Source organism: Chiloscyllium plagiosum, unplaced genomic scaffold (genome assembly GCF_037043375.1).
Source record: "Chiloscyllium plagiosum isolate Xiang-an unplaced genomic scaffold, Cpla_swu_hap1 HiC_scaffold_2, whole genome shotgun sequence".
Classification (NCBI taxonomy): domain Eukaryota; kingdom Metazoa; phylum Chordata; class Chondrichthyes; order Orectolobiformes; family Hemiscylliidae; genus Chiloscyllium; species Chiloscyllium plagiosum.
In genome coordinates this window covers 91,153,575-91,181,464 of record NW_028270140.1, presented here as the reverse complement: position 1 = coordinate 91,181,464, position 27,890 = coordinate 91,153,575, and the positions used below count along the sequence as shown (strand labels likewise).

The 27,890-nt window shown below is 38.5% G+C and overlaps 1 protein-coding gene across 3 annotated transcripts in view; it reads left to right on the top strand.

Moving 5' to 3' along the window:
* apc (APC regulator of WNT signaling pathway) overlaps positions 1-27,890 on the top strand; it is a 199,985-nt gene that overhangs the window by 45,625 nt on the left and 126,470 nt on the right. Inside the window, exon 1 of one of the 3 annotated variants that reach the window (XM_043710636.2) lies at positions 17,458-17,589. The exons of the other annotated variants lie outside the window; for them this stretch is intronic. The gene's annotated coding sequence lies outside the window, so the exon portion shown is untranslated. Of the gene's footprint in view, positions 1-17,457; positions 17,590-27,890 lie in introns of those variants that run through there. 3 annotated transcript variants of the gene reach the window in all.

Sequence of the window (27,890 nt, the reverse complement as noted above, 5' to 3'; positions counted from 1 at the left end):
TAAAAATAGGGAGATCTTGGTAAAACTATCCAAGGCACTAGTTAGACGTTAGCTAGAATACTCTGAACAGTTCTGGTTTCCTTATCTAAGGCAAGATGTACTGGCATTAAAGGCAGTTCATAGAAGGTTTACACATTGATTCTGGATATATGGTGATTTCCTTATGAGGAGAAGTTGAGTAGATTTGACTTGTACTCATCGGAGTTAAGAAGAATAAGAGGAGACCTTATCAAAACGTGAAATTCATAGGAGGCTTGACAGAATAGTTGTGGAGAGGTTGTTTCCCCTTGTGGGTGAGTTTCAGACCAAAGGACATGATCTCAGAGTAATAACTTGCTTTTTTAAGGCAGATGAGACTTTCTTTGCGGGTGGTGAATCTGTGGAACTTATTACCACAAAGGGTTGTTAAGGCAGGTTCATTTGGTACATTCAAGACTGAGCTCGACACATTTCTAATTAGGGAATTGAGGGTCAAGGGGATAAGGTAGGAAAGTGGAGTTTTGGATTATCAGATCAAGCATGGTTGTATTGAATGGCAGAACAGACTCGATGGGCCATATGGCTTACTTCTCTTATGTCTTGTTTTATGCATCTTGGATGATTTTTTTTCTGCGATAAAGGTGCTCTGTAAGTGCTAGTTTTGTTATTTTTGTAACATTTCATGGTACATAGATACTTTATAAGCCTTCACCAGGTTGAGCTGCTTCATATTAATAGGAAACAAGCGAATTCCTTTTCCATGCATTTCTCTTGTCTTAATTTTTAAGGTATCTATTCTACTCAAATTTGTATTGAATGGTTTCAACTGAAAAGGTATCCAATAAGGGCCAGTTTAGCACTGTCTTCTTTAATATGGAAGATATATATTGGCCGTGCATATTAGTTTGTGGGAATGCTGTAAAAATGAAGAATACCAGTATGAACTGCACAGTTTTTTTTTGTAAAGATGGAGACTTTGAGGTGCTGTGTTTCCATTAGTTGCATTCAGTTTTTGAATGCATTGAGCAATGGGAACGTATTAAATCAGGGCGAGAGAGTATTGAGGAAAGCTGTTGGATAATTTATATATCGTTTTTTTCTTTCCTTTTTTAATATTAAAGGTTATTACTTGTGAAGTGTAAAAGTAATTTACAAAATGACTTGACCAACTTGATATAAAAATTCAATAGTTGATCATGACACTGCCCATCACCCCGTACCCCTGTCCCACTTCCTTTACAGTTATAAAGCCAGAGTTTTTACAGCACAGAAAGAGGTACTTTGATCCATTTGCCTATACCAATCATCAAACACCCATCCACTCTAATTTGATTTTCCAGAACTTGGCCCATAACATTTCAAGTGCTCATCTATGTAGTTCTCAGATGCCTTGGGAATTCCCATCTCGACCACCATTTCTGGCCTTGTGTGTTCCAGAAATCATCAACCCCCTGGGTGAAAGACCTTTTCCTCAAATCCCCTCTAAATCTCCTGCTCCTTTTCTTAAGACTGTACCTGTTGGATATTGACCCCACTACTAAGGGAAAAGTTTATCCCTGGTCTGCTGTGTCTATGTAGCTCAGAATTTTGACCCCTCAGTTGACTTCCCTCTCCGTCTTCTCCGCTCCAATGAGAACATCCCAACTTATCCAGGCTGTCTTCATAGCTGAATTGCTGCAGCCCAGACAACATCCTAGTCAATCTCCTCTGCTCCCTCTCTCATGCAGTCACATTCTTCCTTTTGTGTGGGGACCCAGAACTGCACACAGTACTGTAGCTGTGACCTAACTAATATTACATATAACTCCATTATAAGCTCCTCACTCTAGTGCCTTGACTATTCTAGGCAAGTATCCCATATGCCGCCTTTCGACTGGACATTCATATGAAAACCCCAGTTTTATGTTACTAGTATTTGGAATTCCTTTTCGGACTTTCATGTACTTATATTTTTCCAAAGCTAGTAAAGCAATGTTCTGAGTACTGTTGAAAATATGCAGTGCATGATTCATAAGGTTTAGAGCATAGCAATTGGTTTAGGGAATTCAAGTCTCAAACTGCAGAAAATTGTACAATACTATTAAAGCAAGCTTGGAATCTGTTGCATTGAAAGGGTTGGGTGATGCTGACTTAAGGTCAGCAACTAGAAATGTGAGATCATAAATCAGAAAGTGAGACAGGTGAATCCTGCCATGGCAAATGTGGAATTTGAATCCAGTAAAAATCTGGAATTAAGAGTCTAAGGATGACCATGAATCCATTGTCGATTGTTGGAAAAACACATCTGGTTCACTAATGTCGTTTAGGGAAAGAAACTGCCATCTTTATTTGGTCCCGCCTACATGTGACTCCAGACCCACAGTAATGGGTGATTCTCAGCTGCCCCCTGGGCATTTAGGAAAGGGCAATAAATGCTGGCCCAGCCAGTGATGCCTTCATCCCATGAATGAGTTTTAAAAAAGCCCTTGTAGTTTGGCCCATTAATTTTCTTTTGAGTATGTCGAGTTAATTTAGTTTTTGAACCTTGTAATGTTGTAGAACCCTCTTATTTAATCAAGTCAAAGAAGGAATTTTGCATACAGGATAATCAATCAAAAGATCTTTTTGTGAATATTGTCATGGAGATGGATAGATCTTTGGTTTCAGCTTGTCTTATATTTGCCAAGAGAGTTAGTTTCAGTTTTGACCTTGCATGGTTTGAGTTTACTGAGGAAGTAACAGAAGTAATTGACAGACCTGCACTGTAAGCAGAATGAAATAACTGATTTCTTTCACGTATGGAATGCTGTTGAGTTTGAAGTTTGTGAGGGAACCGAAGCCGGAAGCTTGCACAATTTGAAACTGGTGGAAAAATCTTAGTGTTATCCAGTCTTGTGACAACACATTACCTTGCTAAGTTAATAGTACGTGTTTTGTGTATTCATTTTTGTATATAATAATGTTTGTGTTTTGGTAGTACAGAACTTGTGTTTTGGGGAAAACCAGTATTTATATTGCATGAGGAGAGTCTGCTGATTGATTGTCAAGTCATCTCTGATGGGTAGCTTCCACAGAGAAAACAACCATTAATTCTGATTTGTCAGTTAACAGCCAGGTTTTACTTAAATTTTAAACCAAGTAGGTTGATGGATTGGTCAGGGTATTATCTTGAGGAATGGACTAGTGAATGAATAATGTGATGTATAAATTTCAGTGCCAGTGTGTATAGTATGTACGTTCCAAAGCCTGGAGGATCATATCAAACATCATAATGCTTCAGCTGTTCACAACAAGCCAGGTACTGACTGTACCCAACCAGCCAGGACTTAAAAAACTTGCAACAAAAAGTGCATCTTTAGATATTATGCTGGATAATCCTGAAAATGTGAGAAATTACTCTGATAACTAATTTAAGAATGTCAGTCAGGTTCACAGTGTGATGAACTTGCATGTACTGGAAGCTGTACATTGATAAAGTGAACCTGATTCTTTGCATACAAAAAGAATATATACATGCACTGCACCTTTATCAACAAAATATGTGACACTCATGAGGTGGCTCATGGCTAATCAAAATCAACCTGCTTGGTTTAAAATTTAAACAAAGGCCGTTAACTGTTAATCACTCCTAATATATGCATTCACCATGGCCACACCTCTGCCAGAGTGCATCTGCGAACAACTGACATTCTCCCCATGCAGTAAAAATGCTAGCTTTCATCTTGAATTACTATTTTTGTGAAAAGTCCTGATGAGTTCAAGATGAAAAGCTTCACCAATGTGTCTTTTACAGCAAAGTTTGCGCTCTTAAAGAGTGGAATTTTGTGGTGCTATTGATTATGATGAGATTTTCATATCTCTTTAAATATTAATTATCCTCAAACAGATCATAACTAACTAATATTCAGGCTATATATTTTTATGATCCTTTAGCTGTAGCATTTTCATGGATTCATTAAATTTCTCATTTGAACCTTTGGTCAGCTTTTCCTTGTTCTGTAGGCATGTTGAGACTTTACAATAACTGGAGCAGCACTCCATTGCTATGTGAATGGTATAAGTCATCCCACCCACTATCAATAGCGCCACATCAAAAAAAATTGCACTGCACAGGGATTCACTCCACTTTTCCCCATTGGAAATTGGGGTTTGTTTATTAATTGCCAAGGTAATGAATGCGAATTGGTGAATTTTAAACACATTGGCAATATCAATCTTCATAGTTTATCTTTATAGATTTATAGGTGAATTTATAGTTGATAGATGCTTTATAGTGAGCATTGAAGATAAATTTATACATTTAACAATTTGTTCAGTGACTCTGGGATAACTTAAGATTTCTTGATGAAGGAAACAGAGATGGACTTCCTGAACTGACAACTATTAAATTGCTTTAGCATTGTTTAAGCGGCTATGATACTATGAAAACCTAATTTGTCATTAATTAATTTCTTGTACAATATACTTTGTGTTTCCTTTTTATAAAGATTGTATTCTTATGTGAAAACATAAGAACTGCTTTACTGAATAAGACTGCTGGGAACTTGGTTGGAAGCATTCCACAAAGCATTTCCCACCAATGACTGTTAAATTCATTGTGGATCAGGAATAGAGGCGGAATAAAACTTAAGAGTAACTGGAAATGCTTCAACTGAAATGGTTTTAAGGCAATCCATCTAGTGAAAGCTGTCTTATTTGCATAAAAGTATAGTGGTTGAACTCCTAATACACACACTATTTTCACTTTGAACTGTTAATTTACAGCTCAGAAATTCAGTTTGAGGCTGAACTCTGTTCTTAGAGCAGTATTAGTTTGGAAAATACTTAATAGACTGTGTCACAAAATCTGAGAATTCCATTTTGTCACAGTATCTTACAGTAGAGTTTTGTGAATCTTTCAAAGTTGAAGATATCAAAATTGTAAGAAATGAAAACTCTGCACTTGGGCACCAGTTTCCTTAACTAACAATATGTCTTATTATTGATGTTTTTAACATCTGTTATCTCTCCTGCTGGAATAGATACTTTTCTGATATTGATAACACTGCTCCTACATGCTATGAAAGGTCACGAATCCTACTCTACCTAACCAATTTTAATTAACGTCTGTACATCCTTCTTTTCGATGTCTTATCATAATTTTTTTTTCAAGGTAACATTTGTTACCACCATGAAAGCCTGTAACACTGGAGTCACTACTTGGAAGATAAATTCGTGGCATGTAGAATCGTAAGGAGAATTGTTGGCGAGCTGAATTGCATAATTGCCCTATCAAGAGCTAGTAGATTGTGTGTGTGTTTATAAATATATGCACCTTTGTACTTCTCAATATTCACTGTAAATCCTTCACTAAAATGCTTCATAGAGTGGGAGAACAAGTAGTAAAAATAGGCAGATCAAAAAATCTGTCAATGGTCACTATGGTTAAGGAGGCCATTCAACCCATTGTGTTTGCACCGGTTATATTACGTAGTGCCAATCTCCCCCTCTTTAACAATATCCCTACACACCATTTCTATCCAAACAATCCTCTTGAATCCTCAACTCACCCACCCTCCTCCACATTTTCAGGCAGTCATTCCATACATATTCTAACTACTTGCTGTGAAAATGTTGTTTTGTTTGCATGTCACATTCATGTTAAATAGCCATCTTACACTTCATACAATAAATAACTACATGATTGTATGCAACATTTGCAATGCCTCAGAACTGGCAAGATGTGATAGATCTGAAGTGGTAATGAATAGAGCATGTTGCTGCAGTGCATGGGAGCATAATTCAGCAATAATGACAATACCATACAACAGAGGTTTACAATATGTCGTGGCAAGATGAGTACTGTGCTGCAAAATTCCCAGGAGCAGTACCGACTTATCTAGTGACTTCTGATACTGCACATACTTGGCGATTCAGCACTAAACATTCATTAAGAGGAGAAACTGTGCAGGCTCAGTACAGAGACACATGAACTGGCCTGCCTGGCTTGGATATTTCCACCTTAAACATGGATTTTACAATGAATATTTTTGGTTTGATTTTTGCTCATACCACTTAGCTAAATGTTAGATTCTAAGAAGAAATTGATAAGTTTTGTGTAGGATAAATAGACAAAGTCTTTTCCCTGGGGTGGGAGAGTCCAGAACTAGAGGACAGAGGTTTAGGGTGAGAGGGGAAAGATATAAAAGAGACCTAAGGGGCAACTTTTTCACACTGAGGGTGGTACATGTATGGAATGAGCTGCCAGAGGAAGTGGTGGAGGTTGGTACAATTGCAACATTTAAAAGGCATTTGGATGGGTATATGAATGGGAAGGGTTTGGAGGGATATGGGCCGGGTGCTGGCAGGTGGGATATCTGGTCAGCATGGACGAGTTGGACCGAAGGGTCTATTTCCGTGCTGTACATCTCTCTGACTCTGCTAAAGAAACGTCTGATCCCAAGAAAAAAAAACAACTGTTTAGGGACAGTACAATGAGATCTATCATCTAATTTTATGAATAGAGGATGCCTCATGCACCTGACCGGAATGCCGCCTCTGCAGAGATGTTGGCAAACACTGTGATAGTGCCAAGTAGGTTAAGACGCCATTTACAGATGAAACATCGACATGCTGCCAAAAAACATATTCAGTACCTCGAAAAAAACTTGAGAGAATACAATGTCAAGCAGACCCAATGTCTCTAGGTACTAGATAATGCACAAGAGGTGAGTCACCTGGTGGCTGAGCTTATGGCAAAAAAGCGATCAACAAAATTCCACTCTCTGATAAAAGTTAAATTTCACTTTAAACAGTCATTTATCTTTATCGTTTGAAATATCATTTAACTTTTCAAAAATAATTCTTCATGTGATGTGGGTGTCATTGGGCAGGCAAGCATTCATTGTCAATTCATAATTGCCCAGAGGACAGTTGAGAGTCAGACTGGGTGAAGATGGCAGGTTTCCTTCCCTAAAGGACACTAACAAACTAGATAGGGTTTTACAACAGTTGACAGTGGTTATATGGTTGCCATTAATCGCCTTTTTTATCTTTTATTGAATTCAAATTTTATCCTCTGCCATGGTGGGAGATAAATCTGTAGGAGGCAGTTCATGAAGATTCACTAGATTAAATTTGAGATGAAAGTCCTATTTTATGCTCACTCGAGTTTAGGAGGATTAGAGCAGATCTGGTTAAGATATGTAAAATGCTAAAGGGATTTACAAAGTGGACATGGAGTAAATGGTTTCCCTTGTGAGGCATTGTAGAAGAAAAGGTCATAGTTTTAGGCGAAGGGTGGCAGATTTAGAACCGATGAGGAATGTTTCTCTTAAAGGATCGTCAGATGATAAAATTCACTACTCCCAAGTGTTGTGGACACTGAATAAAATTGAGGAGGAGGTAGGCAGATTTTTAATTAATCAGTTAAAGGATGATAGGGTGTGGGCAGGAAGGTAAAGTTGAGATGAGATCGGGCTTGAGGGGCACAATTGTCAACTTCTGCCCCTAGTTCTGAAGTTATGTCCACAGAGCAGTAGCCTGGTGTTATGAATTATTAATTAACTAATAATACCACTCCACTACTGCCTCCCGACATTAATTCATGTTTGACTTATGTTGATTTCAGTTGGTTTGCTGCTGTAAAAGTTTTAAAAAGTGCAAAATGTGCACTTTCCATTGACATTGTGGGATTCCTGTTTAAATAATTGTTGGTTGCTACAGTGAATTGTAATATTTTGGACCGAAGAGTCTGTTTCCCTGCTGTACATCTCTATGACTATGACTATACACAAAGTATAGCAACAGCTATAGGCCACTTAGCTACTTGAGCCTGCTCTGCTGTTCAGTTAAATCATGATTGATCTCTTTTACCTGCCTTCCTTCCATTTTCCTTGATGATTTTGTACAGAAATTTGCTTTTCAGTCTTGAAAATGCCAGCCTCCACAGACTTCTGTTGGAGAAAATTCCACATTTCCATTACCTCTTATGTGTGAATCATGCTTCATGATTTCACCTCCCAATAGTTTAATTTTAATTTTAAGATTATCTCCTCTTGTTTCAGATTACTCAAACAGAAAATAAATTTTCTACATCCAATTGTATATCTTTATCATATTAAGACCTTGCATAGATAGTGATTTAAAAGGGCAGCTCAGTGCCCAGTGGTTAGTACTGCTGCCTTCAAATGCCAGGAACTGGGGTTTGATTCCACACTTGAGGGACTGTCTGTGTGGAGTTTGCATATTCTCCCCTGATTGCATGGGTTTCTGCTGGTGATATGGTTTCCTCCCAAAGTCCAAAGATTTGCAGGTTAGAAGAATTGACTGTGCTAAATTGTCCCATATTGTCCAGGGACATGTCGACTAGGTGGATTAGTCATGGTGAAAAGGGTGGGGGGTTTGGGTATAGGGTTGGGTGTGGGTGGGATGCTGTTTTGAGGGTCAGTGCAGACTCGATATGTTGAATTGCCTCTATCTGCACTGTAGAGATTCTGTGATTCTAGATACCATTCAATCCTATGAACCTGGGGATATAAGCTACATTTGTCCTTCTAGTTGATAATTTTCTTTGTGTTTGTGGAATTTGGGGTCCTTTATTTTCTTTCTGTCCATTTTGCTTCCTATCTGATTTAAATGATTTATGATAAAATGCCAGGCTCCTCCTGGTTCTTTGTCTAATTTTTTAATTATCCTATATACGCGCATACGTGTGTATATTAGGGGCAGAAGTAGACCATTTGGTCCTTCAAGCCTGCATCACCAATCAATAAGTCATGAATGATCTGTTTGTGTTCCACAACACACTTTATTCCCAATAACTTTCGATTCTCTTATCAAACAAGAATCTGTCAACATCCACCTTAAATAATATGTCAGTTCTTCATACCTCATTAACCATCAGTTAACTTCTGAAAGTGATATTTGTTTAAACAAGCCATCAGTCTTGCTCACCATCTCATTGCAAACTATTGTAGCTGATGACATAAGATTAAGATGCATTTGTGGCAGGTAGGGTAGTGTGTGTAAACCTCACTCTACATGCATCAACTTAGCCTGCTTTCTATACTCCAATTATTTTATAAAATGACACTTATTTTGTCACTTTTGCATTAATTTAAGCCAGTGGCCCAGTTCCCAAACCTTTTTAAACATTTGAAATCATCATTTTGATCCTACTGTAATATAACTTTATATTAAAAAAACAGAAATTGTTGGAAATGCTCAGCTGGTGTGGCAGCATCTTTGAAGAAAAATCCGAGTTAACGTTTAGGTTCCGGTGACCGATCCTCAAACTTCTTCAGTTCCTCTCAACGGTCATCTGACCCGAAGTGTTAACTCTGATTTCTCTATACAGATTCTGCCAGACCTATTGAGCTTTCCCAGCAATTTCTCGTTTTGTTTCTGATTTACAGCATCCGCAGTTCTTTCGGTTTTTATTTAGGACATTCCAGACCATGCCTTTTGGCATATATTGTGTCCTTCTTTATTGTCTTTGATTTTTTTTAAATTATCATCTTAAAGTTGTCTGCCCTGGGTAGTGAATCTCTGCCAATCTCAACCCATTTTCATCCCGATCTAATTTTACGACTTGTTTACTGTGACGTCGGCAGCATCTACTTTAATGAAAACCATGCAAAGTACTCAAACCATACTGTCTTCTCCATTCGATCATCTCCATTTTGGCGCCTAATTTCCCTATTCTTCCATCAGCTATACTTGTTACATGATTATAGATAAGGGCTCAAAAGTCATTTTTAAAAGTTGTTTTTAAATTACTAGTTAATCCATTCTCAGATGCTCTTGGTATTTCCTTTGTCACACAACCTTGTGCTTTAAGTATTCAACTTGGTGGTCTACTCAATTAAAATATAATGCTACCATTTTATTTTGATCACCAAATCTTTAACCATCCAGCAAGCTCTGTTTTCTGATGTCCTAAAAGTTGCTTAGTTGTCATAGAATGGGCAGGGAGATGATAGTAGAGGTTGTCGCTGGATAAGTGACCCAATGAGCCACGTAATGTTCCGGGGGCCCAGGTTTGATTCCTACCACAGTAAATGGTGATATTTTAAAAGTAAAAGCTGGAACTACAAGTCTCATGATAACCATGGCTCAATTGTTGTTAAAAGCCCACCTCCATCATTTGCATCCTATGTAGCTGGGATGGGAGTTACTCTGAATCCTTAACATTGGCTCCAGACCCCAAAAACACCAAGTACTAGAATGGGCTTAGTGAATGCATAACTAATGGATTGAAAGTGGACAACAAAACAAATCAACGGAAGAGAAGGCTCCACAAATATCTCCATCCTCAATAATTGAGGTCAACAGATCAGAGCAAAAGATAAGACAGAAACATTTGTAACAATCTTCAGCCAGAGATGCTGAGGGAATGATCTATCTCTGCCTCCTCCTGAGGTCCCCGGCATCACAGATGCCACATTCATCCAGTTTGATTCACTTCACCAGATTTGGATTGGATACTGCAGACAATAATTGGGCGATAAAACTGAAGACATGCTCTAGAAATTGCTGCGTTCCTAGCAAACTGGTCTAGTACAGCTACAACACTGGCAAGTACCTGTTAATGTGATAATTGCCCTGGCACATCCTGTACACCCAAACCAGGACAGATAAAATAAAGCTAATTACTGCTTCATCAGTCTACTGATAATCAGTTAAGGTTTCTTCAGAGCCACTGAGTTCCTGACCACCTTACAGTCTTAATTCAAACATGGACAAAAGTGCTGAAATTCACATGTATGGTGTAAGTGTGGCATTGACATCAGGGCTATATTTGGCAGAGTGCATTGAAGAATCCTAGCAAAAGTAGAATCAATGGGCATCGGGGGGCAAACTCTCTGCTAGTTGAAGTCATGCCGAATACAGAGTGAGATGGTTGTGGTTGTTGGAGGTCAGCCATCTCAAACTAGAAGGTTGCTCTAGGAGTTCCTCTGGGTAGTGTCCTAGATCCAACCATCTTCAGCTGCTTCGTCATCCTTCCATTCATCATTCATCATAAAGTCAGAATGGGGATATTTGTTTATGATTGCATGAAGTCCAGCACCATTCATGGCTCCACAGATACTGAAGCAATCTGTGTCCAAGGGGGAGGGGGGAGGGGGAGGGGAGAGAGAGTTACTATTAATGCGAAATGGAACTGGACTACTCATAAATATTATGGCTATAACAACAGGTTAGAGGCTATGAATCTTGCAGCAGTAGCTCAGCTGATTCTACAAAGTCTGTCTACCAACTACGAGGCACAAGTAAGGAGTATGATGGAATACTCTCCGCTTGCCTGGTTGAGTACAGCTGCATTAGCACTCAAGAAGCCTGACATCATTCAGGAAAAAGCCGCCAGTTTGATCAGCACCACATCCACAGATATTCAGTCCCTCCAATACTGACACTCAGTAACAGCATCGTGTACCTTCTATGTGATAAACTGCAGAAATTCACCAACGCTGCTTAAATCAGCACCTGTCAAGCACGTGACCAGCACCATCTAGAAGGACGAGGGCAGCAGATATGTGGCAACACTGCTACCACCTGCAAATTTCTTTCCAAGCCACTCACCTTTCTGACTTGGAAACATATTGCTGTTCTTTCAATGTCGCTGTGTAAAAGTTCTCCAAGTTCGTCCCTAACAGCATTGTGGGTGTGCCTGCACCAAATGAACTGCAACAGTTTGAGAAAGCACCTTACCACTGCCTTCTCAAGGGCAAATCAGGATGAACAATTAATGATGACCCAACTAGCAACGCCCACACTGTATGAAGGAATTAAAAAGAGGGCTATCTTCCCTTTGAAGATTTCCCAGTATTCATTTACTGTTATACCGACAAATTTTTGTTTTTGTTTCACTGAGACCAGTTCAATTTTCAACTTGCTGACAATAACCTTTCTTGAGTTGAATGTCTTTACATTTTATTTTACTTTGATCTGTTCAATAAATACTTTCAACTATAATCATTGTTTCCTAAATGTTTCCTAAATTCCTGAAGAAGGGCCTGTGCCCGAAACGTCGAATCTCCTGTTCCCTGGATGCTGCCTGACCTGCTGTGCTGTTCCAGCAAGAAAGTTTCAACTTTCCTAAATGTTCTCCTACTGAAACTCATTCCATTGCCGTACTTTATTACTTTGAACTCAATCGAGCAATGTTTTTTTTTAATCGCTTCTGTAGGAAACATTACTGATGAACAAAATTCTCATTTGCGTTTCAGGAATTTCTCTCTTTATTATTAACATAAATTGTTTTTCATTATCACTAACATTATTTAAAATTCTTCCCACTGTAATTTGGCAGTATATGCAATCCTCTCTCTATTGCACACTATTTGGTCTATTGTCTATACCCAAGACTGTAATACCTCTTCACTTTTGTCTTAATTCAAATTACAGTATACAGATTCTGTCTTTGAAGCCTTTTGTTGTTCTTTGCTTTGTGGTTTCATAACAGTAATTATGCTGCCAAAAGCCCATTTTTCTTTATTGTCTTTCCTGGTTGCAAGCTATTCAGAAATGTTAAGCTACCATTCTTCCTTTGAGCTGGACCTTTTGTAATTATATCATAATGCAATGTAACTGCTTATACCTTTTAGCTTGTTAACCTTTTTTTATCGTACTGTGGATTTGCATTCGTACACTCCATACTAGTATCGACTATGTTGCATCTGCTCCTCTGTTTGATCCATCCTGGAGTATTTTTTATGATAGAACTGCTAATGTGTCGTAGCCCCTCCAAACTGGATCTCTACACTACTACTTCATTCTTGTTCTACTTTTGTGACAAATTTGTTTAAACACTATTCCCTCCGAGCTTGGAATGCTGAATAATGTTGAAAGGTACAATGTAAAGAATGCATGCTGTTTTAAAAACACAAGTAAAGTTAAACGATATGATCTAATTGCCAATATGGAAATGTGGCTGCAGCGTAACTAAGATTGGGAATTGAATAATCAGGAATATTGAACGTTTGGAGGGCAGGCACAAGGAGAAAGGAGGTAGTGTTGTGCTGATTCTAATAAGCAATGCAGTGAGTATATGAGGGAGGATCTTGGATCTAGGAAGAACAAATGTGGAATCCAGATGTGACTACGAGAGAGCAAGAGGCAGCAGGCATTAGTATAGGTCACAAAACATTAGCGGTAGGATGGGGTATGAAGTTAATCTGGAGATTTGAAGTATGTAGCATGGATAAGACAGAAATCTTTTGATTTCACTGCATCTTAACTTGAAAGTATAATACCTAGGCAATGGATAATCTTTAAATAATTATTACCTAATTTACATTCCTTCAGAGTACAAACCATCCAAAAGAGCCAGATAACTGTGGCTAACAAAGGATGTTTTTAGGGCTTATGTAAAATGAAGAGAAAAGGCTTATAAAGTTGCCAGAAATGGAAGAAAGCTTGAACATTGGAAAAATTTCAGACCACAGCAAAGGAGGAGCAAGAAACTGACAGGGAGAATAGAATTTGAATAAAAATGAACAAAAGCATTCAATCAGACTTATAGACAATAGCTTCTATCAGTATGTAAAAAGGAAATGTTTGATTAAGATAATTGTGGGTCAGTTATAGGCAGACAGTGAATATTGTGTGCAATTCTGATCTCCCTCCTATTGGAAGGATGTTGTGAAGTTTGAAAGGGTTCAGAAAAGATTTACAAAGATGTTGCCAGGGTTGGAGGGTTTAAACTATAGGGAGAGGCTGAATAGGCTGGGGCTATTTACCCTGGAGCATCGGAGGCTGAAGGGTGACCTTATACGTTTATAAAATCATGAGGGGCATGGGTAGGGTAAAGAGACAAGGTTTTTTCCCTGGCGTGGGGGAGTCCCGATCTAGAGGGCATAAGTAAGAAGGGATAGATTTAAAAGGGACCTCAGTGGCAACTTTTTCACACAGAGGGTGTTGTGTGTCTGGAATGAACTGCCAGAGGAAGTGTTGGAGGCTGGCACAATTGCAACATTTAAAAGGCATCTGGATGAGTATATGAAGAGGAAGGTTTTAGAGGGACATGGGCTAAGTGCTGGCAAATGGGACTAGATTAGTTGAGGATATCTGATCGGCACGGACAAGTTGGACCGAAGGGTCTGTTTCCGTGCTGTGTATCTCCGAGATATTATAGAGGGGAAAGAAGAAATAGCAGAGAAGTGAAATGAGTATTCTATGTCTTTGAAGAAGATATAAAAGATCTCCCAGAATTAGAAAGTTAGGTGACTAGTGAGAACAAGAAATTGAAGGTAATAATTATCATTAAAAAGGTTCCTTGATTGTTGTCTCACAGGTAGACAGGATGGCAAAGAATGCATTTGGCAATTTTGCCTTCATTGTGTAGACTGTTGAGTGTAGGAGTTTGGACTTCATTTTGCAGTTGTACAGGACGTTGGTGAGGCTACTTTTAGAGTACTGTATACAGTTCTGGTTGCCCTGCTTTAGGAAGGATATTATTAAATTGGAGAGGGTTCAGAAAGGATTTACTAGGATGTTAGAGTAAGGGAGTTCCAGAGGAGGTTTACAGCAATGATGCTACGGATGAAAGCCTTGTCATAAGAGGAGTGGTTGAGAATTCTGTTGCTGCTCTCAATAGAGTTTAGAATAATTGGTGCATGAGTGTGGGGTGGAATCTGTTCAAAATTTACAGGATACAGCGGGGTCTGGATAGAATAGAGGTGGCAAAGATGTTTCCACTCATGGGAGAGATCAGGACCCAAGGGCGAAGCCTCAGAATGAAGCGATGACTCTTTCGAACTGAGATGAGGAGGAATTTCTTCAGCCAGAGGGTGGTGAGCCTGTAGAACTCCACCGCAAAAGGCTGTGGAGGCTGAGTCATTTGAGTGTATTTTAGACAGGTTCTTGATTAGTAAGTGGATCAAGGGTTATGGGGAGAGGCAGAAGAATGGATTTGAGAAACACCTCAGTCATGCTCGAATGGCAGAGCAGACTTAATCCTACTAAAATGTATAACCTCTCAGTTTGCCACATCGTATTCCATCTGCCACTTCTTTGCCCACTTGCCTAGCATGTCCAAGTCCATCTGCAACCTCCCTGCTTCCTCAATATTATCTGCCCCACACCTACCTTTGTGTCATCTACAAATGTAGCAACAAATGGCTTCAGTTCCTTCATCCAAATCATTAATGTACAACATGAATAGTTGTGATCCCAATACTGACCCCTGCAGAACTCCACTAGTCACTGGCTGCCATCCTGAAAAATTCCCCTTTATCTCTATTCTGTCTTCTGCCAGTCAGCAATACCTCTGTTAATGCCAGTATCTTGTCCCTGGGCTCTTGTCTTAGCTGCATCCAGTGCAGCACCTTGTCAAAGGCCTTCTGGAAATCCTCATAGATGATGTCCACTGGCTCTCTTTTGTCTAACGTGCTTGTTACCTCCTCAAAGTATTCTAAGATTTGTCAGGTATGATTTCCCCTTGACAAAGCCATGCTGACTCTGACCTATTTTACCATGCCCTTTCAAGTAGTTTGCAATCTCATCCTTAATAATGGACTCTAAAATCTTTCTTACAACTGAGGTCATGCTAACAGGCCTATAGTTTCTTGTACCTAAAAAAAATCTATTTGCATCCTCTTTAAATACTTGCATTGATCTAGCCGCCACAAGATTCTGAGGAGTTTTCCAAACAATGACTCCCTGGTGGGAGAGGAAATTGGATCCAGAATTGGCAGTGTGGTAGGAAGCAGAGGGTGATGGTCGAGGAGTTGAGTGCAAGCCTGTGTATTGTGGGGTTCTGCAGGGATCAATGTTGGGGCCACATTAAAGGGTGGATGCGATTGCACTAGAGAGGGTGCAGAAGAGATTGATCAGGATGTTGCCTGGGCTGGAGTGTTTTAGTTATGGAGAGAGATTGGATAGACTGGGAGCAGAAGAATTTGAGGGGGACACATGATTGAGATGTATAAAATTGAGGGGCATGGATAGGGTATACAGGAGGGAATGGTACCCCTTGGTAGAGGGATCAATTACCTTAAGATATTGGGCACGAGATTTAGAGGGAATGTGATGTGGAAAAAAAATCTTCACCCAGAGGATGGTGGCAATCCTCAAATCAGTGCCTGAAGGGTGGCAGAGGCAAAAACCCTCATAATATTTAAATATTTAGATAGCATTTGGATGCTAAGACCACAAGGCTCTGGGCCAGGTGCCTGGAAGATGTGATTAGAATAATTAAGTGGTTGTTTTTGATCAATGCAACATGATGGGTTGGAAGGTTATTTCCTGTGCTATGGACCTCAGTGATTTTATCTCTGGTTTAAGCGAGTGTCCCTGATTCTCTAATTATGTTTCCTTGCTCATGACCCCTGCTACTAGTAGAACTTGTGATCCCCCCCACACTATTGGAAACATCTCCGTATCCACCCTGACACCCCTCCTGAGAATCTTGTGTATTTTAATAATTTCATTCCTTATCCTTCTCAAAATCATTGAATACAGGCCCAAACCACTCAATACCCCCTCAAAAGACAGTCCCTCCATATCTGGAAACAACCTTGTGAACCTTTTGTGGACTGCCTCCATAGCCAATATATCTCCCCTTAACTAATGGGACCGAAGCTGTCCAGAGTATTCCAGGTGGATGGGTTAAAGTTGTTGCTAGAACAAAAGCTAGAGGACACAGATTTAAGGTTTGGGCAAGAGGTAAAAGAAAGAAGGAAAACTTCCTCATGTTTTCTAATCAACCTGTTCAGAGAAATTATTACACAATTTTGTAATAGATGGGACTTGATCAGAGGGTCTCCTAGTTCAGACACCACTGTGCCACAAGAGACCCCTTACTATATCCATGATGAATGAATACCAGGGTTTATTCCATTCCTTGCAGATATTTTCTGATCAACCTGTTCACATGTGTTATGAGAGACATCTGGAGCAGGTGGGACTCGAACCTGGTCCTCCTAGCTCAGAAGTAAGGACACTATCACTCTGCCATGAAAGCCCTCCCAGGAATTTTTTTTAAAAGCAGTGAGTCATAATGACCCGAAATTTGCTGTTAATGAACTTGGTGAAGCTTAGCCAATCGAAGATTTCAAATGGATATTGGCTAGAAAATCACATATGCACTTAAGGGGAAAAAAACTCTTCAGGCTACAGGGAAAGAATGGAACTTGATGCATTGCTCTACAAAGGGAGACCACATGGAGTCAATGGACTGACTTATCTCTGTGCAGAAATGACTCTTTAACTCTGACTGCCATTAGAAAACATTTGGAATACGAATTCGGTGGCCAGATTTGGATGTTTTATCGAATGTGAGACAAAGCTGCTTATAGCTGATTTGGGCAAATGCACACGTGGTTTTTGGTTTTTTAAATTGCTGCTGATTCCAAGCATTGGTGACAGCAGGTGTGACCTTCTAGTTGCTCGGACCTATTGGCCTTGTGCCAATCATCTGCTATGGCAAGCAGCCTCTACCACTCATACAGACAGGGATTTAATTGACTATAGGAAGCAGCTGTGTAATCTTCTGGATGAAGGCCAGCAAATATCCTCCAGAACTAAAGGAGATTGTCTGCAATCTTATTGGATGATTAAGTGATCACGTGAGTGGAATGGCTGTGTTCACTTGTGCTTTAACACAAGGAAGGGTGGGAAAATGGAGGTATGCACTGCTTCAGAAATGGGGTAGGTGAAAAACAATTTTTAAAATTATTGTCTTATTGTTAAACGGTTTTATATAATTGTACTACTGTGTTTGTATTTACTGTTAAATGGGTTTGTTATTGCAGCAGATTAGATATGGCTTTATTTTGTGCACATCAGCTTTTCCTGTTCTGAAAAGAAGGGTTGGGAAAGAAGGGGGCATTGTACTCTGTAAAGGATTGATACTGTCTGCTGCTTAAGCACCAATGTCTCCAGAAACTAGAATGAACCCAAAAAATTTAAATGACATGCTAAATGAAATCCTGGTTTATTTTGATTAGGAATAAAGAAACTATTGCGGATTTCTTGATTTGAGAATAAGCCTATGTATTAGGTTTTGATGCGGAGATTGATAAAATTGCAATGTGTTTCTTTTTATTGATCTGGTGGTCATGAGCCTCTTTTTTATTCTCAATAAGGTATTTGTTTTAATGATGCTTTGCTGTGTCTTTATAGTGACAGAATGAGTGCTTATTATGGGTGATTGCAATCTCAGCTCCAAAAGCTGCGTAAGAGCTAATGCTGCTGCATTGCTGATTTAAAAAAAAATTGGAAGTCAGGTTTAATATGTTACAGTGGAAGCCCTATTAAAGACAAAATAGTTGCGTATGACATTATTTGAACTGAAATGAAGCTATGTTAGTCAGAATAAATTGTACCATGAAGTGGGCTTTATGGAAAGGGAAACAGCTGCTGTGATTTTTATTCTATGAAATAATGCAATGGCTCAGCTGAAATCTGCACTCTGAACTGAATGCTCAGAAAATCATATTAAATTATTTATGAACTGTCATTTAAGATACAGGATTTTCCACACTTCATTTCAGCAACATAACAGAATCTACAGTAATATGGTTGTGTGCTCTCACTCTAGTTATTCCACAAGCCTTTTCTACCCCACATATTTTCGGATTCTGTTTTAAAATGGAGAATTTTTATGAAGATTTGTGGACCAAAGACTTACGAACAGCTGAATTGCAGTATATCATGATAGAGTTTTGCTATGGTGTTTGGTTTTCCTCAAGAATATTTAAGTTGTGTGGTTAAATTATGTACATTTTTATACTTATCTATAATTTTTTTTGAGATGTACAGCATGGAAACAGACCCTTCAGTCCAACCTGTCCACGTCGACCAGATATCCCAACCCAATCTAGTCCCACCTGCCAGCACCCGGCCCATATCCCTCCAAACCCTTCCTCTTCATGTACCCATCCAAATGCCTCTTAAATGTTGCAATTGTACCAGCCTCCACCACTTCCTCTGGCAGCTCATTCCATACCCGTACCACCCTATGTGTGAAAAAGTTGCCCCTTAGGTCTTTTTTATATCTTTCCCCTCTCACTCTAAACCTCTGTTCTCTAGTTCTGGACTCCCCAACCCCAGGGAAAAGACTTTGCCTATTTACCATGTCCATGGCCCTCATAATTTTTTTAAACCTCTGTATGGTCACTTCTCAGCCTCCGACACTTCAGGGAAAACAGCCCCAGCCTGTTCAGCCTCTCCCTATAGCTCAAATCCTCCAACCCTGGCAACATCCTTCTAAATCTTTTCTGAATCTTTTCAAGTTTCATATGGTTCCTACCCTCATTTGTGTTGAAGGGATTTAATTTGCAATTGTTTAAAATGTCTTTTATACACAATCCCGTTTGTAGTTGGTATAACTAGCGCATGAATACACAAAAAACAGAAATTGAAGCAACTGCAAAACATGGAGGTACAGGTGTTGTGATGGTTCCTTGTAACAAACTTAGTAATTCATTGATATTTGTTGACTTTTCCTCTACGACTGAATTTTTCACCATTGCATTAAGTGGAATACTTGTTTTTCTTTGGCATATTTGGGTAAAATAAATTGAATATATCAAATACCTTTGTTTTTTAAATATTTCTTCTGTCTTGAAAGGTATGACTGTTGTTTAGGTGTTATTTCTAGAGATGATGGCAGGCCATGGTGTTGTATTCAAGTAGCTATTTTTCATTATTGTTAGAGATTAGGGTGTTCTTTTATGGAAGGAATTAAAACCCAACACTGATCCAGTCTTTATTTAACATATTTACTTGTACACTTTGTAGCAGAATAATTAGCAATAAAAGGAAAGCACAGCCTCACCCCCACCCAAACGAAATTGAACCACTAGAATGTTCTAAACTCTTCAGCAAGATTGTGCTACTGCAGCCTAGATTTGGGATTTGATGCCTTAATGCCAAATTGCAAATTTCTTTTTGTTTGAGAAATGTACTTTTATTAAGTTGAGTGCCATTTAGTCCAATATACTATGAAATTCTACAATTTAGATTATTGCAAAGGTTATTAATTATGGCTTTGTGCAGGCTTGCTACCTAGCTGGTAAAGTATAATTAAGTATTTTGAGGAGTGGTTAGTCCAAGCATAAGTTTATCCCAGTTTTTTGGGGTTGCTTATGCTCACGGTTCACCCTCCAGGAAGCTGTCTTTGCCTTTTTTGATACTTATGTTCCTGCCTTGCAGTTTCTCTCCAAGGCCATGAGAGTCTTCCGAGAATGTGTGACTGAAACTAACCACCTGTGAGTGTAAAGTAGAGGATTAATAAGACTTTCCAAACTTTTACTTTGAAAAAGCACTGAGCTTGAAAGTAAAATATGATATTACAGTTACGTAAGGCCTTTCATGATGCCAGAACTTCCCAAAGTACAGCCTATTAAGTACTGTTAAAATGTAGTCACAGCTCTAATATAAGAAAATTACAGCCAATTTCCATACAGCAAGGTCTCTGTCACATTGGGATGGTGCTCAGATGTTCTGATATTAGTTGAGGGATCAATACTGACCTGAGTATCAGGGAGATCTCCCTTACTTTTCCTTGACATAGTGTATTGAAATCCTGCACCAGAGAAGATATCTGGGTCCTTAGTTTAATGTCTCCATCTGATTTGAAATTCAAAACATTTGAACTTGACCCTTGTGTCTTGTCAATTATTAGAGCTGCCTTTGGTTGGAGTAATAGTTTTAACTCAGAATTGAGTATATTTAAATTAAGCTTCTTGACTTATCTGTGAATCTGTATTCTGCAATAAAGATTGTATCCTATAAGTCTGTGATATTATTTTTGAGGTCATTTTTATATGTTGTAATCTGTACAAAAAGATGATAATGGATAGTAAAACCATAACATGTTGGAAGTAGATATAGGTCAGGTAGTATCTTTAAAGAGGGAGTTAAGTAATATTTTCATTAGATTATGGACTTTTCTGTCAAGTTCTGATCATATTTGTTTTCTAAATCATCTTCTAAATTGTAACTTTATTATCAACTATGCATAATTCTCTACAGAAAAACAAATTTTAGTAACAATAAGATAAAAATGAATGAAAATGGTTTCTGCTTGCTTGAAGGAAAACATGAAATATATTTAAAACCAGCTAATTTATTGAATCACTGATATGTTTCTCTTAAATCTTATGTCTTCCACTTTATTTTAAATTTCATTGGTAGATTATTGGCATTTTGTCTTTGTTTTTAAAACATCTTTGTTTTTATTTTGGAGGTACCTGACAATATTTGTTCAGGTTGTAGGCTCGCTTTTAATGATGTCATCAGAAATGATCAGAATTAGTCATTCCTCAGTATCCGGTTCTGAGCCCACCACCACCACCACTGCCGCCACCAATGAAATTCGTGAGTGCGGAGCCATTAAAAATACACCTTTTAAAAAAGATTAAAACTGGTGGATACTTGAGTTTTGCCCTGGATGTTGAATTTTGTTGCTTTTTACTTTTTGGCATGGATACATAAGTTCGCAAGTTGTGAATGCACAGGTACTGAGGATTTACTGTATTTAGTTGCGAAATATCAGACAAGCAAGTGAATCTCATAATACCATTTAAAACTTTTTTTAATGGTAGCTCTTTTTCAGCACAAGCCTGATAGATTGCAACTCCACTAAATTTCTCACCTGAACCAAAAATCCTCCTTTATACTTATAACCAATATTAATTTTTCAATGGAGATGCCTCTAAGTGTCCCAATTAGACTTATATACTGTCTGATCCAATGGTAAAAGCATACGAATAGCCTTGTTCAATTATTGTTAATACTTTACATCTTAGCCTGTGTCAGACCATAGTTCCCTGTAAGCTAGGGTGCAGTAGTCTCTACAAATCCAAAGTACTTGCTGACTTATTTGTGTGCAAACAGTTGATGTCAGGTTATTTGACTTCTCCTTCTCGGTGGTGAATTTGAGAACAGGACTGAGCCCATAAGACATGTCCGGGAATTCTTAAAAATACTTGCAGATTATTTTCTTTCTCATGTTTGATCAGGTCACTTCCAAAACTTGGTTTCATTGTCACATCGCTCCTCCTCAACAACTGCTGATGATTCTTAATAATTCTACAGAGGTTCCCACTGAAATTTCAACCTCAGTGTTTCAGATCCATCCATGGTTATAGCTAGCAGGCTTCCTCAAATCTTGAGGTTCCCATGCAGGTTACGATCTGTTTCTTCAAGTGACTGACTCTATTTCAGAGTTGTGCTGATCCAGAGTTCTTTTTCATCCTTCATCTCATCTAGCGTTTTCCTTCTGATGTTGAGGATTGCAAGTTCTGACAAATCTTGGATGCCAAACTTCTGTATCTTGCTTCCCCTTTCCTTTAATGTAACCACACCATCTGATCTTAAGTTTTGTGTTTTCACTATTCCCTTTGATCCTGAATGACCAAAAAAGAATGAAATTAGTGTTTCACTGTATATAGTAAATTATCCCTAGAAGCTTTAAAAATCTAAATGTAAAAATTTATTTCTTACATGAAAACATAGCTTGCAGAAATAAAAGAAAAATACTGCAGGTTCTGGAAATCTGAAAAGATGAGAGAAAATGCTGGAAAAACTCAAGACCTCTGGCACTATCTGGAGAGGGCAACAGAGTTGATGTTTTGAGTCCTGTATAACTCCTTTTTCTTCCTGCCTCTTTCAGTCCGGTTAGTCGAACATCAGTATTGGCAAAAATGCTTGAGTCTATTATAAAAGATATGATAACAGCATATTTGGAAAATATTGACATGGATTTATGAAACAGAAATCGTATTCAACCAGAGTTTTTTGCGAATCTGACTCATAAAATAGCTGAGGGAGAACCAGTGGATGCAGTGTATTTGGATTTCATGAACGATTTTCATAAAAGTCGTGCACAAGAAGCTCAAGGGTAAAATTTAAATCTCTCAGGATAGAGTAGTATACTGACGTAGGTTGAGAATTGGTTGACGGAAAACAGGGTGAGAATAAATCTTATCTTTTCCTGGTGTTAGGTGCGAGGTTTCTCACACAAGATACAATGCAAACTATTTCCTGACTCAGTTATTCCCCAAGACAACGTAGATGTGATATGTCTTAGGTTTGGGGGATGGCTGTGAAAGCATTTCTGAATGAAAAGGATTGAATGAGTGTTTAATTTGATAGTAGCAGGAGGGTAGTGGTAAATGGCTGTCTAAGTGAAGTGGGAGTCATCCACATTCCTGCATGAATGTCGTCCCCATCCACTTCCAGAATGTTCAGTTTCTGGAGGAAGATAGTGTAGTTTATTATCACATGTCCAGAGAGATAGTCCAATTTAATCTTTTAACATTACATTGGCTAACAGTAAGCAACTAAGGGTGTACCACTGGGTCAGTGCTTGAGCCCCGGCTATTCCCAATATTTTTAAATGACTTGGATGAGAGAAACAAATGTGATTATTTTCACATTTACTAATGACGCGAAATTAGGCGGAATTGAGTTGTGAGGAGGATGCAAGAAGGCTTCAGGGTGATTATGACAAATGTGTGGACCAACACATGCCATATGCAGTACGCAGTGGATAAATGTGAAGTTATACATGTTATTTGAATGTTGGTACATTGGGAATTTGTACAAAGGGATCTAGGTGACACTAGTCAATAAAACTAAAGCTTTTGCCCGAAATGTCGATTTTACTACTCCTCGGATGCTGCATGAACTGCTGTGCTCTTCCAGCACCACTTATCCAGAATAAATCTAAGCAGGCAGTGCACCAAGCAGTGAGGAAAGCAAATGATATACAGAGGAACCTCGATTATCCGAATATCGATTATCTGAAGATTTCAAGGTTCTGCGAAAACAATACATCAAAGAGGTAAGTATATTCAGTTTACCTGTACTGAAGAACACATGAAAACAGCAAAAACAAAGGAGCACAAGCAGCTCTTGCATCAGCAACTGGATATTTTTTAGGTAAGGGTTGTTACACAGTCCTTTGCAAAAGTAAGTGTTTTACAGTATCACTGTCACTTTAGCAGGCCTTTCATGAAAAAAGACTGAGAATGTAATTGCATGTGTGAGGCAATGCTTCTGTCTTTCTGTTGCAACGCTGAGTTCACAAACTGACAAATGCTCTTGCAATTGTAGAAACTCTTCAGGACCTTGTTTAATACTGTCTTCGCCACTCATTGCCAAATACTAACTACGGCTGCATTTTTAAAATGTTTTCTCGTGTTATCATTGCTTTATTTTGTTCATGTGAAATCTGTGTCCTCTTGCGTTTAATACATTAAGATTATAGATTTAATTCTCTGGTAGAGCACAGCATGGCTTCCTTTAAGGTAAAATTGATTATCAGAATCAATTCTGTGAGCAAAATAGTGCCTGCCCATCTCATTTGCATAATTGAGCTTCCTCTGTATTGGTTTTCATTGCAAGAGGATTGGAGTTGAGACGTAGGGATGTCTTTGCAGTTATATAGCATCTTGGTGAGACTGCATCTGGAGTATTATGTGCAGGCTTGGTCTCCCCTTTTTAGGGGAGAGATTAGCCAGGGAGTGCAGTAAATGTTTACTTGGCTAATACTTGAGATGGCTGAACTGTCATATGAAAGTTGATTAGATAGGAGCTGTATTCACTACAAGATTATGTGGTGCTGGAAAAGCGCAGCAGCTCAGGCAGCATTCTCGGATGCTGCCTGACCTGTGCTTTTCCAGCACCACACTAATCTTGACTCTGATCTCCAGCATCTGTAATCTTCATTTTCGCCCTGTATTCATGACAGTTTAGTTGAATGGGGGGAGAATCTGATTGAAATATATAAAATCGTAGGAGGCTGGACAGACTAGAATCAGGGAGAGTGTTTTCTCCTGATTGGAGAATTGAAGTCTGGTTACAGTATCAGGATGTGGAGTAAGCCATTTAGAATAAGGAAATATTTCCTACTCGGATAGTGATCAACTTGTCAAATTTGCTTCTACAGAAAGCTATGGAAGCTTAGTTACTGAGTAAATTTAATAAAGGTATTGATAATTTTTTTAAATATTAAAGGCATTAACAGTTGAGAAGGAAGGATAATAGAGTTTGCAGAAAGATCAGCTATGACCAGATTAGATGGTGGAACAGAATTGAAGGGCTGGATTCATACTCATTCCCGTTTATATCTTTCTATATTCTTTGGTTCTTTCCCTTTCTATCTTTCTGTCTTTATTAGAACCAAAAGATAAAAATGGAGCTTCTTCCCTTCTCCAGTACTTGCTTTTTATCAAGCTTTTTTTTATTCCCTAAGGAGACAAACCATTCATGAGGTCTCAGGTGCAGCAGTGATATCTGTAGCATCACCGAATTGCACTTGTTTTGTCCTGTGGATTGAAGTGTGGGTTAGGAAGTCTAGTTTGTGAAGCTTCTCAAGCAATGTGTCATTCTCTTGAGCAGCTGTCATTTTGCAACACATGTCCTAACTCTGAGTGACAGCATATTAGTCCACATGTATTAGAATGCTGGTTCTCACAGAGTGGAGCTACTTGACAGGTGTTGATAATATTTGAATAGAGAAATTTTGTTTATCATGGAAGAGTCACTATTCAGAAGCTTATATTAATTAGTCAATGAATCTGATAAGTTATTGAAAAATTTGAAGATATTCCATTTGTGCATCATGTAGTGACAAGTTTCAGGAGACAGAGAATGATAATGATTTCATCAGGATTCCTCTCTGCAGTTTGGAGACAAAACTGTTGACATGGTATTATTCACCTACTTATCTCATTTATATACTTTTATTTTGCAAAATGAAATAGGGAAACTGCAGCTGGCGTTCTCCTGGATCTGCATTTGTTTTCAGTTCATTTGGGACATTTTAATTCAAAAACAGGAATAGTGTAAAATAGATGATTAAAACAGTGCAGTATTCCATTTATACATTCCTTGGATGTTTAATTCCTGTTGCATACCACTGAGGAAATGGCAAGCAATAATAATTAGCTGATGATAAGAGGACACATTTTAGTTGTCAGTCTGTCACTGTAGGTAATGTTTTAAAAACTAATATGTAACTGTCAGCAAAGAGAAGTACAAGATTTTTATTTGCTAAGCAGTTTGTCACATCAGTTATCCTAGTTTCTTTCTCAAATTCTACGTGGAAGCAAGTAAAATAAGATTCAAAGAGGTACCAGTGATATATTTTTAAGTAAACTATATTCCAGTTTTGAAAACTTGCAGCTCCCTTTCAAATTATGCATTGGGCAGACCTCCTGAGATTTCAGGGAAGAAGGACACTGAGCATGTCAAGGAGGGGGACAAGAGTTGGCTTTGTGGGTGTGCACCTTCTGTCAGTAGGCAGTTCAGTTGGGAGTTCTGAAACATATGTTGTTGCTTCTCCACACTTAAAATAATTCAAACCCTGGTTGTTTCAAATTTCAGGCATTTGCAACACTCACGATGCAACTGTTGAAATTTGCTGCTGCTTAAGACATCTTCTAAACTAACATTCACTAAATTGATGCCTTGGTTAAAGGGATGATTTTAGAAGGAAAGTATACACCAATTGGACTTTACTAGTTGGAATTTAGAAGAATGTGAGGCCTGTTCTTATTCAAATACATAAGGTTTTCAGTGACCATGACAATGTGGATACTAAGAATTCCTTTGTAGGGGATTCTAGAACTGGGGACATAATTCCAAAAGCTGGTGTTTGTCTCATTTCAGGTGGGAATAGAGTTGGAATTCCTCCTCTGAGGATCAGAGAAAGCTTTGGAATTTTCAGCCTCATGAGCTGTGAAGGTTAGGTTATTGAGATAGACAGGTGATTGACCTGGAGGAAGTTGATGCTATGAAAAACAGACAAGAAAATTGGAGTTGAGGATGTAATCGCATCAGCTATGATTTGAATGGCTATATGGCATACCTATTCTATTTAGTTTGTTACACCTAACTGGGATAACATGCTAAAAATCGATCCTGTTACTCCTGGTGTCGTAAAAATTAAAGATTTTCTTTAAGGAATGCAAAATTCCCCAATTTACTCGACACTTAGATCCAGGCAGAGAGAAAATACAGACCAGCTTTCTATAGTGAACAAGAATCACTTTATTTATTCTAAATAAATAGATTCTAGCTATGATAAGTAATTATGAATCATCTACTTAAAATCTAACCTCCATATAAACTCTTCTTCCCTCCCAATATACGTGTGCGTACACATACAGACATAGAAAGGAATAGAAACATGACTGCAATGAGTGGAGGGAAAGACTAGGAAGGCAGTTCATTTGTCCCTGTTTTGATTTGTTGGGACATTCTACTCATCTATTCTCATTTGCTAGATATTTCACTTGCTTATAGATGATAGAGTTGCTATCTCTCATATGCAGTCTATGGCTCACTGATTAAGAGCCACAGTTTGCAGTAACTGCTGAGGGAAGAAAAAGCAGGCTTTTTTGAGGCTCAAGGTGTCTTTTTATTGCAGAACTGCCCTTGAGATCACATGGCTTCCACAAAATATCCACACTCCCAAGCTGTTCAGCTGGGCACCAATTGCAAGCTATCGGTCTTTCTTATCAATAACCAGTTCTTATTGAATAGACCAATTAGCTAATTGTTTCCAACCAGAAATCCATTGCTACATACCCCAATGCTTCCACTGTTGATTGAACAAGCGGCTGTGTAATCTGCACTTACAATGTGTGTCAAGTTTTTTGCTTTGAACAACCTGGGTGTCTGTGTACATTTAAGATGATTGGACAGGCGGAAGGTTTTAATAAAACATTTTGGGCATTATTATTGGATGACAAAAACAGGAAGATTATGCGCAACTTGTACAAATCACTAGTTTGACCTCAACTTGAGGATTATGAACATTGGAGAGAGTGCAGAAGAAGTTTACAAAGAGTTCCAGGGATCAGAGACTTCAGCTATGCCGATAAATTGGAGAAGTTAGGAGATCAAAAGATTCAGACGAGATTTGATAGGTTTTAAAATTATGTGGAGTCAGGTTTGAGCATAGATTTTGGTTGGTTCCCCAAATATTGGGG